General features: G+C 36.0%; 1 non-coding gene across 1 annotated transcript in view; it reads right to left on the bottom strand.

The window, feature by feature from the left end:
• Positions 1-19,410, bottom strand: part of LOC103290701 (uncharacterized) — a 608,248-nt gene that overhangs the window by 228,766 nt on the left and 360,072 nt on the right. The window contains exon 5 of the transcript XR_008555587.1: positions 15,127-15,200. This is a non-coding gene — a transcript (uncharacterized LOC103290701). The remainder of the gene's footprint in view (positions 1-15,126; positions 15,201-19,410) is intronic.

The raw sequence follows: 19,410 nt of genomic DNA, 5'->3' as shown, positions 1-19,410 counted from the left end.
GTACGGGGTCGGCGAGCAGGCGGCGCCATTCCTGCCAAGGCGGGTGCCAGCGGGGGCCTCTCGATCACCCCACCGTTACCCCACAGATTGGCCTTGATCGCCGACCAGGCCTAGGGACCCTACCCGTGCATGAATTTCATGCACCTGGCCTCTAGTGTGTGTGTGTGTATATATATATATATATATATATATATATATATATATATATATATGACTTTTTAATTTATTGGGGTGACATTGGTTAATAAGATCAGATAGGTTTCAAGTGTATATTTCTATGATACATGATTTGTATATTGCATTGTTTAAATACAGCACAAATACAACAGGAGGGCAAATACAACCTGGAACACATGGCTCAGATGACTGAGGAGACTGTGCCACTGGGCCCCACAGGACACCTATTTCATAAGGCCACTGTCCTAAGACTGGGAGATGAGCAGATATACCTAATATATAGAAACAAACACAGGGAGTCAGGCAAAATAAAGAGACAAAGCAATATGTTGCAAATGAAAGGTTAAGACTAAACTTGAAAAAAAGAACTAATCAAAAGGGAGGCAATCAACCTACCAAATACAGAGTTCAAAACACTAGTTACAAGTACGCTCAAAGAATTTAGAAGAGAAATAAACTCAGTGAGAACTTCAACAAAGATATATAAACAACAAAGAAGAACCAGTAAGAAATGAAAAATATAATAACTGGAATGAAGAATACATTAGATTAAATCAACAACAAATTAGATGAAGCAGAGGATCGAATCAGCAATGTGGAAGATAAAGAAGCATAAAATACCGAGTCAAAAGAACAAAAAGAAAAATAACTTTTAAAAATGAGGATAGTTTAAGGGACCTCTGTGACCACATCAAGCATAACATTTGCACCATAGAGGTACCAGAAGAAGAATAGAGAGAGCAAGGTATTGAAAATCTGTTTGAAGAAAGAAAATGACTAAAATCTTCCCTGCCCTGGCAAAGTAAATAGAAATACAAGTCCAGGAAGCACAGAGTCCACAACAAAAGGAACACAAAGAGGCCAACACCAAGACACATCATAATTAAAGTGGCAAAGGTTAAAGACAAAATAGAGTCTTAAAAGCAACAAGAAAAAAAAAAAAGTTAGTTACCTACAAAGGAGCACCTATAAGACTGTAAGCTGATTTCTCAATGGAAACATTGCAGACCAAAAGGAATTGGAAAAAAATATTCGAAGTGATGAAAAGCAAAGATCTACAACCAAAGTCACTCTACCCAGCAAGGCTATCATTTAGAATCAAAGGTGAGATAAAGTGCTTCTTAGACAAGAAAAAGGTAAAGGAATTCATCACCACCAAACCAGTATTACAAGAAATATCAAAGGGATTTGAAGAAGAAAATGAAGGAGGAGGAGGAGGAGGAGGAAAAGGAAGAGGGAGGAAGAAGAAAAAGATCAAAACTATCTATAATAATAAAAGCATAATATGCAAATCGACCAAATGACTGAAAAGCAGAACGACCACCCGGATAACCACGCTATAACACCCACTGGTACCAGGCCAGCCAAGGTGGGTGCAATGCGATTGGTTGGGGGCCCAGCCATTGCCCCCTGATCGCCCAGCAGAGGGAGGCGAAGGCCACTGGTCATCGGGGCAATCTATCAATCGGGGGGCTCCACGATCGCCCCAAAGAGGGAGGGCCAGGCACCAAACAGCGGGCTGTGGCAGATGGGCGGGGACTCCCTCTGCGGGGGCGATCCATCATGGAGCCCTGGCCAGGTAGGCAGGGCCTACTTCTTTGGGGCAACTGATGGCGGAGCCCCGCAATTTACTGCCCCAAAGAGGGAGGCCCAGGATACCCAGAGGTGGCACTGCAGTGGATGGGCGGGGCCTCCCTCTGCAGGGGTGATCAATTGCAGGGCTCCCGGACTGTGAGAGGGCACAGGCTGGGCTGAGGGACACCCCACCACCACAAGTGCACGAATTTCATGCACTGGGCTTCTAGTAGATAATAAAATGGCAATAACTACAGAGTTATCAATAATTACTTTAGCCTGGCAGGTGTGGCTTTAGCCTAGTGGTTGAGCATTAACCCATGAACCAGGAGGTCATGGTTCAATTTTGGGTCAAAACATATGCCTGGGCTGTGGGCTTGATCCCTAGTAGTGGGTTTGCAGGGTGTGATCAATTGATAATTTTCTCTTATCATTGATGTTTTTATCTCTCTCCCCTTCTCCCTTCCTCTCTCTGAAATAAATAAAAACATATTTTCTTAGAAAATAATTAGTTTAAGTGTAAATGGATTAAATGTTCAACTCAAAAGACTGAAGAAAGTGACTAAATGACTCATACATATGCTGCCTTTAAGAGACTCACTTTAGATCAAAAGATAGTAAAAGGATAAAAAAGATATATCATGTAAATAAAATTTTTAAAAAAAGCTAGGATAGTAATACTGATATCCGACAAAATAGAATTTTAAACAAACATTATAACAAGAGACAAAAAAGGACCCAGCCTTTCCACTTTTGCATATTTATCCAAAGAAACCCAAAACACTAATTTAAAAAGACATACGCATTCCTAGATATATTACAACAATATTTACAATAACTAACCTGTGTCCATCGATAGATAAATGAAGAAATAATGACTAAAATGTGGTACATATATACAATGGGATATTACTCAGCCACAAAAAAGTATGAAATCTTACAATTTGTGACAACATGGATGAACTTAGAGGGTATTATGCTAAATGAAATAAATCAGGTAGAGAAAGACATATACTATATGATTTCACTTATATGTGGTTTGATAAAAATAAACAAAACAGAAACAAATTAATAGATAACAAACTAATGGAAGGGGTGTTGGGAGGATAACAAGTACAAATTGGCAGTTACAAGATAGTCATAGGGATGAAAAGTATGGCATAGGGAATACAGTCAATAATATTGTAGTAACTATGTATGGCATTGGGGTACTAGATTTATCGAGGGAATCACTTTGTAAGTTATATAATGTCTAATCACTATGTTGTATACTTGAAACATACATTATTGAATGTCAACTGCAATGGAAAATTTTTAAAAGATAAATATATCATTCAAACTTTAGGTGAAATATTTCATTTTAAGAGATACCACCATTAAATTAATTCAATGATCAAAACCAACCAACCAAACACATTTTAAAAAGGGATATCCTAATAGCACATTTCCTTTTCTCTTTCTTTTGGAAAATGAAAAGAATGAAAGAGAAATGAGCACCGACCACCCAGAATAAATGCTTAATATTTTATATAAATTTAATATCTTGGTTTTTTTTTCTGTTGACATTATAGAAGCATTTTTATCTCATTAAAATATCTTAATAAACATTATTTGTTTTTCTAACCACACCACTATTGTTTGACATTTTTTAGCTAGAGTTTATAGTTCTTACCAGACTATGGATAGTAGTCATATGACAAACAATAATTCACATTCTTTCTATGCATAAATCTCTTAAACTGAAAGCATAGGGCAGAGAAGGGGACCTACATCTTTGAGCAAGCTTGCCATGATCAGCTGCTTATTGACTTCTTTAGCCCCCTGGAGTTAAGAGCAACAAACATAATTGTGAGCATACTTAAAGTGTTTCCAACAACTGTAAGTGGTTCACTGTGAGTCAGCACTCTCTGAATGGAAGGAGAGGACAGCTGGCTGGCTGGAAGTGCCAAACAGACCAAGCCCACCCAGGGTAGGACTCATGAGGGAGCAGGAAAGACTTATGCAGTTCAGTTGTAAAGAAAGAACTAGGATGTCAAAATAACATGTTATTTTTTCTTCATGCTTTCTATTCCCCTAACCAACCACCTTCTTGCACTCTTCCACTGTTTCCCCTTTTCTATCTAGGAGGAGTGATTCTCTCTCTTCTCGCTCCTTCAATCCTGCCCTCTCTCTCCTTCCTTTTTCTTAAAGCCTCTATCAAAACTGCCTATAACATGGAGTCAAATATATCTGTTTATCACTAGTTAAGCTTATCATACTACAACTTTCCTGTCTTTATTATTTTTTAATACTCACACAAGGATATGTTTTCAATGATGAGAGAGAAAGGGAGGGAGGAAAAGGAGGGAGGGAGGAAGGGAGAGAGGGAGACCAATTGATTGCCTCCTATATGTGTCCTGACCAGGAATTGAACCTGCCATCTTTTGATGTATGGGAGGATGCTCCCACAAACTGAGTCCCCTGGCCAGGGCTTTCCTGTTTTTTTTTAAATTTAGCTCCAGGTGCCTCTCTGTTCTTCATCCGTAAAGGAGGGTTCATTGTCTGGACTACTCAGGATGGGATCTAGAATGTAATAGCTCTGGGAAATACAGTGCCTCACACTGTACAGTCTTCTCTTGCCTGATTCCAATTCAAATGTTCTGCCCATGTCATTGGATCAATTCTATTTAAATACATTCCAAAGGGGACCTTTTATATTTTTAACCTAAGAATTCTGGGTCTGCCTCTTCCATTACTTAAACTCCTATGCATTTTCTGTTGGGAATATATTCCTGAAACCTATCTTGTAAAGTTTCTCCCACCATCACCACAACCCCTCAGTGAATGAGAGAAATAGCAGCCAGTAAGTCTGATATTTATAACAGAAAGAGAATGCAACAGACCCAGCAAGGAGTTTGAAAGTGAATAGAAAAATTAATTGACCTGGACCAAGGAGAGTTAGGAGGAGTTCTTGAAGAGAAGAGTGAGGAAAGGTAAGAGAAACACTGCTAGAAGCTATAATGGGGAGATATATGTGGATAAGAGAGATGACAAAATAAAAAAAAAATTATTAGGAAGTTTTCTTTTGTGCATTCATTAGGTTGTCTACTCAGAGAAGTTATAGTAAAGGATGAAAACTTTTGTTTGCTCAACTATTAGTTCTTTGTATGTGATTCCATATATGAACTTGCATCATGAAAGAGTCTAGTTTTGCGCACACGCGCATACACACATACACACCCACCCACATAATATCATACTTGTTAACAATAACTAGTACCATCATAGAGCTCAGAAAATATCCGTTGATTAAATGAATCAATCTATGTAGAGTATGTACTTTACTATGGAAGTTGAAACAATGAAATTAAAACTTCTGAATGGTGATTATTTTTCTCAGGCTGCTTTTCCAAAAAATAAAAGGTAATAATTTAAAAAATAATTTTGTATATTCATGTTCAAACTTACTTTCATAATAGATATTACTATAAGTGAAATAACAAAATATTTAAAGAAAAAATAATATTCTTCCGAGTCTTTTTCTGTTCTTAACCCCATGAGATAATCATTGTGAAGAGCATGGTATGTGTTTATCTTTTTTCACCTTGTTCATACCAACATATACAACATATTTATTCATAAATACTCATTACCCTGAAAATTTGCTCTTTTCATTTAACAAATTGTGGTCATCCTTCTAGGTTGATAGGTATAATTCATTCTTTTTCTAATGGCTGTATAAATTTCAATAATATCTGTCCATATCACATGGTATGGTATACATATAGTCAAACTAATGGATCTAGTATCCTTTAAATGAAATTATTAAAATTTTACTGAATTTTTACACAGAATACTAAAAAAACTTTTGAACACCCATCTGGTACTAGTTTCACTGGCTGAGAAAATTAGTAAATTACTCATGGTTCTTCCCCTCAAGAAATTAACTAATATGGTAGATAAAACAGTATTTAATATCTCATACCTCCTGAAAGAATGGCAATTCATCATGGACTCCTCCCTTTTCCAGTTGACTCAAAGAATGGTGCTTTCAAATTGCCATACATGAAGGGTGCATTTATAGCCCATGTGCTGCAACCTGTGGTATGACACTCTATAGTTCTTGAGAAATGTGTGCTTAATTCCCTGGAAATTCACTGTTCCAGAATCACAAGTCTCCTGATTGTTTCTCATCAGTCTTGAAGAGATTAGATAAACTTCTATTCGCTTATAAAAGCTTTTTATTCATGCAAAACATTGAGAACAAAACATTAAACCAGAATTGGATTTTTCATAAAATATAAGATTTTTGAAAACATTTTTTATCCTGAGGACCCAGAAATTCAAAGGCTATATTAATGCACTTTCTGCATTATGTATATGTATATAATAGGGCTACCAGCAACATATGTATTGCAAAGAGCAAGGCTGAGCCAAAGAATAAATCCCTTCTGTGAAGCAGGAAGGATGTTTTTCACTGAATTATTTTAGAACACTTGAATGGACTGCTAAGGACTTTCAAACAGAAAGACCTGAATTGAAATTCAAGAAGTAGAAATTTTAAAAAAAGAAGTAGAGGTGGGAAAACTCCAGAACCATAACATGCAGCATTGCCTTAATTACCATAAACTTGTTATGTATACAAGTGCTATTCTACAGTGAGATTTGATTTTAAAATAACTGTTCTAGTGTATCAATAACAGAAAATAACTGCCTCAGAAATGGAGGTGTATACATGCAGCTGTTCACACGAACACATGGAAGAAAACCCAGGATCATGTTTGCAGTGGAGCCTGCAATCAACAATGTTTCAAACCTTTCAAATATTTTCCCTGCTACCCCCGTTTTTACCAAGTACTACACTTCTAATGTAGTCCTCAGTGTTAATTAGAGAACAATACTAATAATTCTTAAGTGTGTTTGGATTTTCAGTTTGGCATATTTAATAGCAGTAATGATGAACACTTTCATTGACCTGAATCACTGCTCAGGCTTATAAGGCTTCCAATAAGTTAGACCTCAGAAGGAAAATGTAAATCTCATTAATTCTTATTGTTCTAATAAAACAATGACTTTATTTCTTTCACTTTCAAAGGTGTGAAACTGATCTAGGTTAGTGGAACCACTATCTGATCTGATTAGGATCTTGAGCACAGAAACACAGTGAGTCTAGATGATGTAGAAATGAAAGAATAATGTCAGAAATTTGACTAATCTTCCCACCTCCTCAATTTTCAAAGACTGAAACATATAGGCCAGTGGTTCTCAACCTTTCTAATCCCGCGACCCTTTAATACAGTTCCTCATGTTGTGGTGACCCCCAACCATAACATTATTTTCGTTGCTACTTCATAACTGTAATTTTGCTACTGTTATAGAGCCTAAGACCATCGGAAAACACAGATATTTACATTATGATTCATTGACAGTAGCAAAATTACAGTTATGAAGTAGCAACGAAAATAATTTTATGGTTGGGGGTCACCACAACATGAGGAACTGTATTAAAGGGTCACGGCATTAGAAAGGTTGAGAACCACTGATATAGGCGGTATGGTATTTATTTCAGGACCAGATGATATGACTTAATTATAAAAGCACCCTCTCAACACACTCTCTTACTTCATGGGATGTCTATGAGAGCATGTATTATACTTTGCCAGATAAGGTTGCAGACAATGAAAGGCTAGCTAGCATCCAGGAGAAGAGCAGACAGGGAGGTGGGTAGTATATGAGAAGGACACTTGGCTTTTACTAAAATGTGTAGAGCAATTAAATCTCATTGAAGCCTCAGTTTCCTAAATTGTAAACTAAGGATTATAACATCTGTCTGGAGGCAATGTTGTGAGAATTAAATTAAAAGAGCTTTATGCAGAGAGGGCACCTCTCTTAACTGAAACTTTCTTCCTTACCTTCCTAAAACTACTTTTTTCAAAGTTTTTCAGGCATTTGCACTATTAGAGAACCTCTGTAATCATATATGCTAAGGTGATAACAAAAGGCCATAGATAAAAACACTAAGCAGGAGACAGTACAGTTTGAATCAGCTAGGTGTGTCATTAATACAAACTCACTAGCTTTGCAATCTTGAATGTTAAGTAATGTTAAATATCAAGCTGGTATTATTTTTTAAAATATATTTTATTGATTTTTTACAGAGAGGAAGGGAGAGGGATAGAGAGTTAGAAACATAGATGAGAGAGAAACATCGATGAGCTGCCTCCTGCACACCCCCTACTGGGGATTGTGCCTGCAACCAAGGTACATGCCCTTGACCGGAATCGAACCCGGGACCCTTCAGTCCGAAGGCCAACGCTCTATCCACTGAGTCAAACTGGTTAGGGCAAGCTGGTATTCTTATTACAAAAAGGAAATAATTCCTACTGTGTTGAGTGGTTGCTGAGTGTGGTAGCAAGGATTAAAACAACTTTTATGAGGCATCTGGTACATGAAGTAAATAGATTGTGAGCAATATATATTGTTCAGATTTTTATTAACTAGAGCTCGTCTGTAGACTCATCTCCTATAGTCAATATCCCTTTTTCCACCCAAGGCCTTGAAAGGGTTATGGTGGAGGTCCTAATCGAAAGTTAGGTTTAGCTGTGAAAATCTAGTTCCTAAGAACTGGAGTTACAGTTCCAGCTCTCAGATTTAAATGGATAAGAATTCTAGGCCTGAATTTTGTTCATCTTCAAGATGAGGAGGCTGGAATAAATAATTCCTAAGGTTCTCTGTAACTATAGTATTTTATGATCCAAGTATCTTTTGCCTGAAGTACAACAGATAATCCCTCATATGTTTAGAGCTTAACCTATTTCTCTATGGTTTAATTTTCACATTATATTTACTCTATTTTTTCTTTAATGGCAAAAGGACATAATTTCCATCACTTTGCAAACAAACTAATATCTCTATTCTGACTTTGTGGTATTCCAGGGTATTAATGCATCACACTTGAAAAGGGTATGGATTGTTTTTAATCCAGAAATTCAGTAATATTGTAGGTAGTAATAATGAGGATAATTATGATTCATTTGCAAGGCTTTTTGTGCCTCTAGGCCCTTGGTCACTGCATATGATAAAATGAACCAAAATTAAAAATAAGATTAAGGTTTAACAGTTAAAAATACGCACTAGGAGTAAAACACATTTTTGGTATTCATTCCTATCTTACATAGTGAACATTTAAAAATAAACAAAAATAAAAGATCCATTAACCAACAACAGAATTTTAATAATTATTAACTAGAAAGGAAATAAAATTAACTTGACCTTATCTTAGAGGTTGTCAGAGATCTACTCTGGTTATGCAGGTGGGAAATATGTTGTGCATTATTAGACCTCAGTTTCAGAAGTTCAAGCCCTCTTCAAAATCAGAAGTAAACCCTCAGTGAGAATTCAGAATAAATGTGTGGATGCTATGAGCTTGTGTATACTATTTAGATTTGAATTATTTCTATCTTTTTTCATTCTTGAGCTCTCCTTAAACATATGTGCATCTCTCCCAAACCCCCACCCACGCCCCCCACCAGGTCTACTAAGTGCTTTTCAAATGTGTTCAATCTAAATCATATCCTGGCTACTTCTCTGACCTCACCTTCAGTTACTCTTCTCCTTTGCTCACTTTACTCTAGCCACTCTTGAATTGTTTTATCTCCCTGAATGCACAGTTTGTCCATGCCTCAGGGCTTTGTCTATGCTGCTTCTGCCTGGAGCTCTCTCCCTCACATGTTGCCATCTCCACCCCAAATTTTTCACCTGCCTGATCTTCCTATCCTGCAACTCTCAACTTAAATAAGACTTTCTCTGAAAATTATTTCCTAAGCACCCAATGGACAGTATAATAGATTTCCCCCACCCACTGTTGTCTTTCATACCTATTGTCTCTTCTTGTGGACTACAATTTATAATGTGTAATTATTTGTTTATGTATTTAATGTTTAATTCCCTTAGGAGATAGTAACTTCTATGAGAGTCAAGAGTCATTTCTATACTAGTTTGAATATACATGATTGAATAATGAATTAATGATCTATTGTGGTATTTCATTAGGGTTTAGAAATGTTAATTAGATATGGACTCTATCAGTAAAGAATTTATTTTCAAGTAAAAGGATAAGGTGTGAACATAAATATTGTTTAAAAATATAGAAAGTAGCCCTGGTCGGGTGGCTCAGTTGGTTGGAGCATCATCCAGTACATGGAAAGGTCGAGGTTCAATTCTCATTCAGGGCACATACCTAGGTTGTGGGTTGTGGGTTCAATCCCCAGCTGAGGCGCATATGGGAGGCAACTGATTGATGTTTCTCACATTGATATTTCTCTTTCTTTCTCCCTTCTTCCTCTCTTTCTAAAATCAATTAAAACACACACACACACACACACACACACACACACATACACATACCCTCACGTGAGGATAAAAAAAGTAAATATATATATATATATATATATATATATATATATATAGTAATTCATATCTCAAAAACCAGTGTAAGGAAGTTCTGTATTAGTTCCTTGGGCTGCTATAACAAATTACTTACAAACGTATTGACTTAAAACAACAGTAACTTATTCTCTCCCCAGGTTTGAAGGCTGGAAGTCCAAAATCACATTGTTGGCAGAGCTACTACAGGTGCTGAGCTTGGTGAGTAGGGGAGAGTGGGTTATTTCTGACCAAGTGAGGGAAGGAAAGTTTAATGGAAGTAGTAGAAAAAATAATAATGAAGGTGGGTGAGGGGACTGACCTGAGGGTATGGTAAGATTAAATCATAAATGGGGTTAATTAGGTTTTACAATATCACAGGTATTAGGAAATTTTTATTAATTAACATAGAATTATTAAAGTTTTGTCTGAACAAAGATGGTATGATCTTGGGGCTCCTGCTTCAAGAAACCTAATGGGGCAACAGTGTTTAGGATAAGCTGGTCTCCCTTCAGCCCTTCTAGGACAGAGGTACCAAAGAATAAAAATTAATAAGACTCAGACATTCACTGGACACCTGAGGGGGTGTGGGAGATGGGAGAAACAAAAGAAAATAGTATATTTTGATCCAAGAGACCTGGAGAACTGGGGTGAAGAAAATTAGGATAATCAAAAGGAAGATGATTTTTAACTAGGAGGATAAATTCTTTGTTGATCTATTGCCTCTGAGGGACTGATATATTTAGTTGAAGATTTAAATAAGGATATTATAGATACAGGAGGAGTTTGGGAGTGACATCAGGACTAGAGATACAAATGTGTGAGCTACCAGTAGTGAAATAATTAAAGTCATGCAATTCTGAAAAGCAGTGTCAAATCATGGGAAGAGTATGAATGTGGAGTTTAACAGACATATTCCCATGCTATCTCTACCATTTACCCTTTGGATGTCCTAGACAAATTGCTTAATCCCTCCATCTCCTCATATGTAAAAAAGGTGAAAAATAATATTATCCCTCAGTGAGGATTACATGAGTTGAGTATATAAAATACCTATCATCTTTAGATTTGCTTTTATTTTTTGGTGGCATTTCTCAGTAAGAAATACTATATTTATTTTGTAGTCACTGTCTTGAAAATATGTAACACAGTTTTTATAAATTATTTTCCTTTGATTCTGTTTTATTAAAAGCATTTTGACTCTGATCTTTAAACGTGATTTCATGACCTACGAATGGGTTGCAACCCACACTCTGGAAAACACTTGTCTCAACCAGCATCCTATAATCAAATCATACCATTACTACTCACTGTTCTCTCAACTTTCATTTTTATTACTCCCTCTGCTTGAGCTGCTTGTTAATATCATATTACTTCTTGATGGTCCAGAAGAAATAATAACTATTTACTTCCTTTACTCTACCCATATAACACTTTGTCTATAAAAATATTTATCTATTGCTCAAATGGATTATAAACTTCTTGATGATAGGAAACAGGTGCTATGTATCTATGTATCCTGGAGAAATGTTTGTTCTTAAGAGGTACATAGTAAATTTTAATTCATTATTATAGAGAAAAGAGAGGGGAGGTCTGGGGAGAGAATCTTGTTGAGTACCTACTTCCAAGGCCCTGCTCTGGCCTCCTCAGGCTCTAATTCTCCCTTCGTCTCTATGTACCAAAGCTTCCTTGGAAATGTTTAAGGCAGAACATTGTGACTCCTTGTTTAGGACACAAAGATGTAGGCCAGTAATTTTTTGGACACAGTGACTTGAGCTTGTTCATGGTTTGGGGTGTGAAAAGGTCTGGAGGAGATAAAATAAATTTGAGGAAAAAACTAAAACATATCTAGGGCTTAGCTTTGGGTAAAATAATAGAAACATTCCTAATCTGGTCTCTTTATATTGCTAAATGACAGAATCTAATAAAGGAAACCTGAAATAAATTACCAGAGCAAGTATTTCATTTTAAATTATTAAAGTTTATTTCATTTTTTTCAGGCCCTAAAAAACTTTTCTCTGATGGAAATGACCCCTGGCAACAGTGACATTTTGATACCATATGTGATGCACACAATTGTGGAGTCTGAGTTCCATGTCACAATGACTCTGTTCTGATTACTGGTTTCACCATGCCTACCAGCCAAATTAAACTACTGGTTTCTAACGGCCTTCTGCCCACTTTGTAAATCATCATAAAGAATATTAAGTCAATCAAATAAATTTGCCTCTATGTGACTTGTTGTACAACCTGATGTATGATATCAAAATGTACAGGAAAAAATACCTTTTATATATGAATTTTGGATTACATGGTGGAAGGAAATACAATTCAATTGGTTTCATAAAATGAGCCAAAGGCAATTTGTTCCTCAAGAAACACTGCTCTGTCCTGAATGTAAAGGAAACATCCAAGTCCCAGAGTCTAAATTTCAATCTACTCTCAGGCCTAGATGCTAAGGATGATGTACATTGGTGGTCAGTATGTATGAGTAACCTGTATGCCCTACACTGGGCCTCTATTTACTTATATTAAAATTAGGTGATTAAACTTTTATTTCTTATATCCTTTCTACCTATAATGTTTGATGATGCTCTGCCCTTAAATCCTTTCACCTCAATTTTTAATCTTAAAAAATGTGAAGTATATTTATAAAGTTCTTTGATATCCTTCAATGTTATTCAATATGATAACAGCACTACTCACTAAACCTGAGTTTTATCATTTTAGTTCTGCCTCAGAGGCTAAGTTTTATGAGAGCCTTAATTTACATCACCAGAAGCTAACTTAATAAAAATAAAGGAACCCCTTTTGGACCTAAATTAAAACTGGTGGGGAGGGCAGAGACCCTTATGCAAAACAAACAAACAAACACCAGGAGGCTAAACTTAGAAGAGGGTCAAATGGTTCTGAGTTCTAAAGAATGTTGTGCCAAGAACCTGTTTCTGCCTTTTTACGCCCTGAAAGTCGGAGTTTCTAATGGCAACTTCCCAAATCTCTGGCTTCTTGACCCAATTTTCCCTATTTCTATTGAAGCACATTTTCCCTATTTCCTTGAAGCACAACTCACTTGCATGGCAGTTAGACAAAGGTTCAGAGCATCATCCATCCTGATTCAGGGAGATTTATCTTTGGAGACAACTCCAGTGTATGGGATGCAAGACACACAGCTTAGAAAACAACTGAACACCATTTTACAAAGAATAATATGGTATGAATGGGCACATCTCATTTTGGTCAGGAAAAATTAATGCAAAGTAAAAGAGGAGAAGGACTGAGAGACAGATGCCTAATATGAGATGATAAGCACTAGGTTTGTCTTGGACAAATTTCTTTATAATTTTCTTCCTGTCAAAAACTGTATTCAACTCCTCTTCACAATAATTTTCTGACATAATGCATCCTAAAGTTCCGACTTTTAATACAGTTTGTAATTGTACAAATAATAACAGTTAATTTTTGATTATTACTATTATGTCCAGCACTGGGGATTATAAAAAACACATAGATGGTAAGGTCTCTAAAAGCAGTGTCCATTTCTTATTCTATAAAAAAGAATAAGAAATGGACACTGCTTTTAGAGACCTTACCATCTACGTGTTTGAACTGTTGTACTTATGACAAAAATAACAATAACCATCATTTATCCAGTCATACCCACTAGGCATTGAGCTGAGTGGGCAATATGCATAAGCCAGCAAAGTTCCTCTGGAGACCCTGACATTGAGGTTATGCATCAGTTCTAAAAAAAAAAAAAAAAAGGACCTAATAGGAATTCAAACAATAGGCAGAGATATTTAACAACTTGAGGGCTGTCTGTCGTCAACACACAAGAATCATAATCAATAATGAAAGAGTGCAGTGAACCAAAAGTTAAAATGGAAAAATCCTGTGAATCACCTTTTGTGTCCTCTGTTGGACAGGCACTGGGATACTCTGAAATCGACTGAAATACCCCACATGTGGCATCCCAAGAATGACTCAAACAGATGAATGTTATTTAAGTGTTTTAAGATTTTTCTAGCAAAAGACCTTGCAATACATTAAATTGCAAAATTTAGGAAGACATCATAACCCTCTGCATATCACTACCAAAATGTACATTTTTATTTTAAATTTAAGATAAACAGATTGACTTTCCTTGTAGTATTTCACAACCTTTGAGTGCAGCATTAAAATGCTTTTCTTTTTTCCCCCCATGAATGATAAGCTTCTGTTTTCTTACCCTGGGCGTCTGAATCTTTTATATGCTCGGGTCCTATTCATTGCCTGTTATTCAGACATTGAAATCCCAAATGTTAATTGTTCTTCCAAGTACATTGACAAAACAGCAGCTAAATAAGGGTATACCAGACTGTGGTAGACTCTGACATGCATTTATGGAACAATGGGGCTCTGAGAGACAGCCTTGTAGCTCACGGGAAGACATAAGATGTGCTATTTTGACTGTTTCATAGCAGAATGGGGAACACACGCACACAAGGGAATTATGCATTTTACTTAGTTTTGCCCAAAGTCCTCAAGGCAACAGAATCTTGTGATGTCATCATGAACTTTCCATTTCCATTGACACAAAGGCTAAACATTTCTAATGACATCACAAAGAAAAAAGGAATTTACTTTGATTCCATAAAAAATCTGTTACCCTCATTGAGATTTGTAAAAAAATGTAAGAATCCTTCCTGACAGGGTGAATGTCACTGTGCTGATGCACAGTGGGTGACACCCTCCCTAATGCAATTCAAACCAGCCAAAAGAAAGGATTCGCAATTTAGGCTGGGTAGAAAAGACATACTGAATATTGAGCCCAACAAATTTTCTTTCTTTTAAAGAAGAAAATCATTTAAATGTATATTTCTTCAGGAGCAGTAAATTCTTTACTCATGTCTGGTTACTACGTTAGCAATATTTTTGTCCTTTATTGAATTGGTCACCAAAACACAGAGGAAGATACAGGAAGCTTTCACTTACAGGAATGCAGTGCAGCTCAATCTTTTGTTTTTAAGGTGCAGTGATTTCAGTCTCTAAATGTAACTTCAGGCAGCCTGAAAAGAAACAGGTTAAAATCTCTTTCAGTTATAATTGGTATTTCAGATTTAATTAAAAATTAAACTTTCATAATGTTTCACCATCCAAAGCAATGCATTATCAGTCAAGCATGGCTTTTTTTTCTGTTAAGAAAAAAATAACCCTCTTCCCAGAGTAGATTTTTAATGAAAAGAAAAGGATCTAAAGAGGGAAAAAAGCAATTCTGAAAAACAAAATATGCCTCCATGTTAAGGACTTCATAACGATATGACTAGAAGCTCAGTGCCTCTAAATTTTAGCAATATTCTATCTGATTTAAAAATAAAAACTCCTAAACAATTTCACAGCCTAAAGATTACATAAAATATTAATTTCAGAGAATAAAGACGAAAATCTATGCTCACATGTTAAAGGTAAATCATGACTTTAAACAGAATTGGAAAAAAATGTTAGACACACTACTTTCAAATAAGTGAATAGGTGGTGGGGCAAATGGTGGAGTGGAGATAAACGGACATATTTAGCAATACAAAATGCCCACTGCAATGGATTGTGGGTTTACCTTGCCCCATACCACACATTGTATACTCTGTCACATGCAGCCAGTGCTGTTTGAAGCAGCACGGGAAGACCATCAGGATTTGAAACAAACCTCCTTGCTTAAATAACTGCAATCACATTTTTAATATGTACTTCTAATCTTCAAATTAAGAGTCCAAGCATTAAAATCCCCAAGTATGTCATAAATATTTGGGCTTTAAATGTCATACTATTTTTTCAATCCTTTCTTCATACAATACCCTCTATAAAAAAGATAATAGTTAAAAAATAAAAAACAGACGGGATTAAGTCATCCCTATTTTTAGCTTCAAATAACTGACATGACATGATTTAGAAAAATATAGTTTTTAAATGTAACATGGAGACAATACAATTATCTTCCTTTTACTTTACAGCATGGCAGTACATTTTTTTATATACTTGTAAAACTAAAGTGGTGTGTTTATGTTCACCTTCATATTAGTGCAAGGTAATATATTAATATTTCTACATATAAGAGCATGATCATAAATCCCCCCTGAAACTGCATCTATTATTAGAAAATACATCTAGTTCTCACTTGTAAATTCTGTTTTCTTTTTCCCTTGAAGCATATGGAGGAATATTTTGAGTATTGTGTCTATTTGATGTATATAGATTTTAAATGCAAATTGGTTTAGATTCACTAAATCTATCCATGAATGGATCAAAAAAAAAAAAATCACTGACATTAACTAAACTTTTCCCCTGTTTCTCATATGCCTGAATTAGACTAAAAATGTACCAGTGTAAAGACAGAAATTATGAAGGCGTCACCAGGGACAACTGAATGAGAGGAGGGGAGTGCGTATATTTCCTTATAAGGCAACAAAACATTCATAAAAGAAACTGACAAAAATAACTCAGGCTTAGAAATTGTATGTGATAACAATAATGCCCAATAACTGATTCGGAAATGTAAAAACTGCCCACCTCTACTTAAATCTGAATTACCAATTGGTATTATTCTACTCACCACTCAAATATGGTTAGTGAGACTAATTCACTATCTAGTTCAGACAAGAAAAAGTGATGGAAACTATATTGTATATTTATATATAAATGATTTAACTGACAACTAGCAGTTCAACTTAATCAGTCGGATTTCCTTTTCTTAATTCACCAGATGTGGAGTGAACTTAACTATTGGTTCAAAATAATAAAGCCCTTTCTATGAATAGTCAGTTACATTCTCTATCTCTCCTCACAGCATTCCTTCTCTGACCTTTTTCTTTACTTCTCTGTTTCTGCCTTTTTCCCTTACTTTCACTTTCTTCTTTATTTTTCCCCTCTTTTTTTCCCCTTGGTGAGGGTAATGAAGCTCAAAAATAACATCTTGTATCCTGTTGAGGGAAACTTGGTCACAACTCTCCTTCCAGATGACAACTCATTCTTAAATGTCTGTTTCCCAATCCAAAGAAAACAGAGCAATTGAGAAAATAGAGACACAACATCACTTACCACTACCAACACCAATACTTTTAACTCCCATGCTACCTTCATCACAAGGAGAACTGAAGTTTATTTACATTATCCTCTAACCTCAAATAGGACCACAAATAAGACTAATAACAGGACCATTTTGTGGCACTCAGGCAAACGGCTGGGCAAAACAGATGGATCTTACTTTGCGCCAGGACTCAAAAAATACAGTCGCCAACTCACTGTTGGCGACTACATATCTTGGCCCAAAGATGGACCTGGAAGTGAGACCAGTTGTCTTTGAATGCTGTTCCTATTCATATCTGCCTCATGAGAAAACCATTAACTCTGTCACTATGTAGTGGGGTTAAGTATTGGGTAGAAACTGTTTGGAAAGATGGTCATCAAAGAAATGCAATATTCTGAAGGCATGTCAGATTAGATTAAGGAACATAAACCTTATTTTTGGCACTACTGTCTACTTATCAACTTCCTGTTTGTTTTCTTTTCAAGTTCAGTACTATTCACCGAAACCACCTCTAAAATAGATTTCCAGAGTATGTGTCATCAAAAAAGAATAATTTGCTCCTGACATTTCAGGTTCCAAAATTTGTTACATTTTTTTTCAAGTTACCAGATCTGTCTTGGTCATTATAATATTGACCACCAGTATCAAAATTCCTTAATTAGGACCAAACTGTGTACGGCTTTAGATTACAGTCAACACCCAGTGATGCACTGGGATACAGCTCAGTAATCAATGCAAACTACAAAGCGCAGAAGAATGCTTCTCTTGGCAAAGACACTTTAGCAAAAGAATTGTATGTTCTGCAGTAAAGATTCTAAATGGCTTTCCAGAGAAGTAACCAATGCATTATATTACAGCAACCTATTGTGTAAATAAAAAACAGTCCCCAAATAATAAAAAAGAAAATGAAGGGGGGGTGATCAATCAACTATAGATCTTAACATTGACCGGGAACAAAGGATTGCTGTGACCACACATCCTACTTTGTAAGATTCTCATATAGATAGATATTCTAATGCAGCCACTTCTCTTAATGCTCTCCCATCTATTCACCATCTATTGAAACTTACTCAGATTGTTTTTGAGAATTCACTCATCTATGATTCATTATGACCCTGTTTAGATTTGATTTTTTTAGAGAGAGAGAAACATTAATCAGATACCTCCCAGATATGCCCCAACCAGAGATCAAACCCCAAAACCTAGAATGGTGTCTTGACCTAAAATCGAACCCTCAATATTTTGGCATAATGGATGATGCTCCAACCAACTGAGCCAAAAGCCAGGGCCAGATTTGGTACTTTTTTATTCCTCAGCTGATTATATTTTTCCATTGATTTTTAGAGAGACTGAAAGAGAGAGGGAAAAACAGAGAGAAATACTGATGTGAGAGAAACACATCTATTGGTTTCTGCACAAGCCTGACCAAGACCAAAGCCAGGGAGGAGCCTGCAACCAAGGTAGGTGCCCTTGATTGGAATCAATCCCAGCATCTTTTGGTCTGCAGGCCAACGCTCCACTAAGCCAAACCAGCTAGGGCCAGATTTGATTTTTAAGAGACAAGGCTTTTTCCGTGGTCAGCAAAGAGAGTGGATTATATTTTAATTATTTCTCTCTTTTTTTTTCTTTTCACTTAAAATTTTTTATTATGAGAAATCTCAAACATATGCAAGAATAGTGAGGAAAGTAAAATGAACTACCAGGTACTCATCACCCATACTCAATGTTAATTGACACAAAATGTAAAAGGTAATTTTCTGAACTTACAATTACATTCCATTGATCTGTATGCCAGTACTATACTCTCTTTTTTAATATAGTTTTTATAGTAAGTTTTAAAACCATAAATGTAAGTCATCTAACTTTGTCCTCCTCTTCAAACTATCTTACTGTTCTGGGTCCTTTGTATTTTTATATAGATTTTAAGATCAGCTTGTTAATTTCTAGAAAAATGCTTTTATTATTATTTTTTAACTTTTTTATTAAGGTATTACATATGTGTCCTTATCCCCCCCCCCCCATTGCCTCTACCGACCGCCACTCATGCCCTCACCACCCTGGTGTCTATGTCCATTGGTTATGCTTATATGTATGCATACAAGTCCTTCAGTTGATCTTACCCACTTACCCCCACTTCCCCCTACCTTCCCTCTGAGATTTGAGCATCTGATCAATGCTTCTCTGTCTCTGGATCTGTT

The sequence above is a fragment of the Eptesicus fuscus genome, chromosome 3 (assembly GCF_027574615.1).
Source record: "Eptesicus fuscus isolate TK198812 chromosome 3, DD_ASM_mEF_20220401, whole genome shotgun sequence".
NCBI classification, from domain to species: Eukaryota; Metazoa; Chordata; class Mammalia; order Chiroptera; family Vespertilionidae; genus Eptesicus; species Eptesicus fuscus.
The sequence above is the reverse complement of the archived record's forward strand: the minus strand, read 5'-3'. Positions and strand labels throughout refer to the sequence as shown.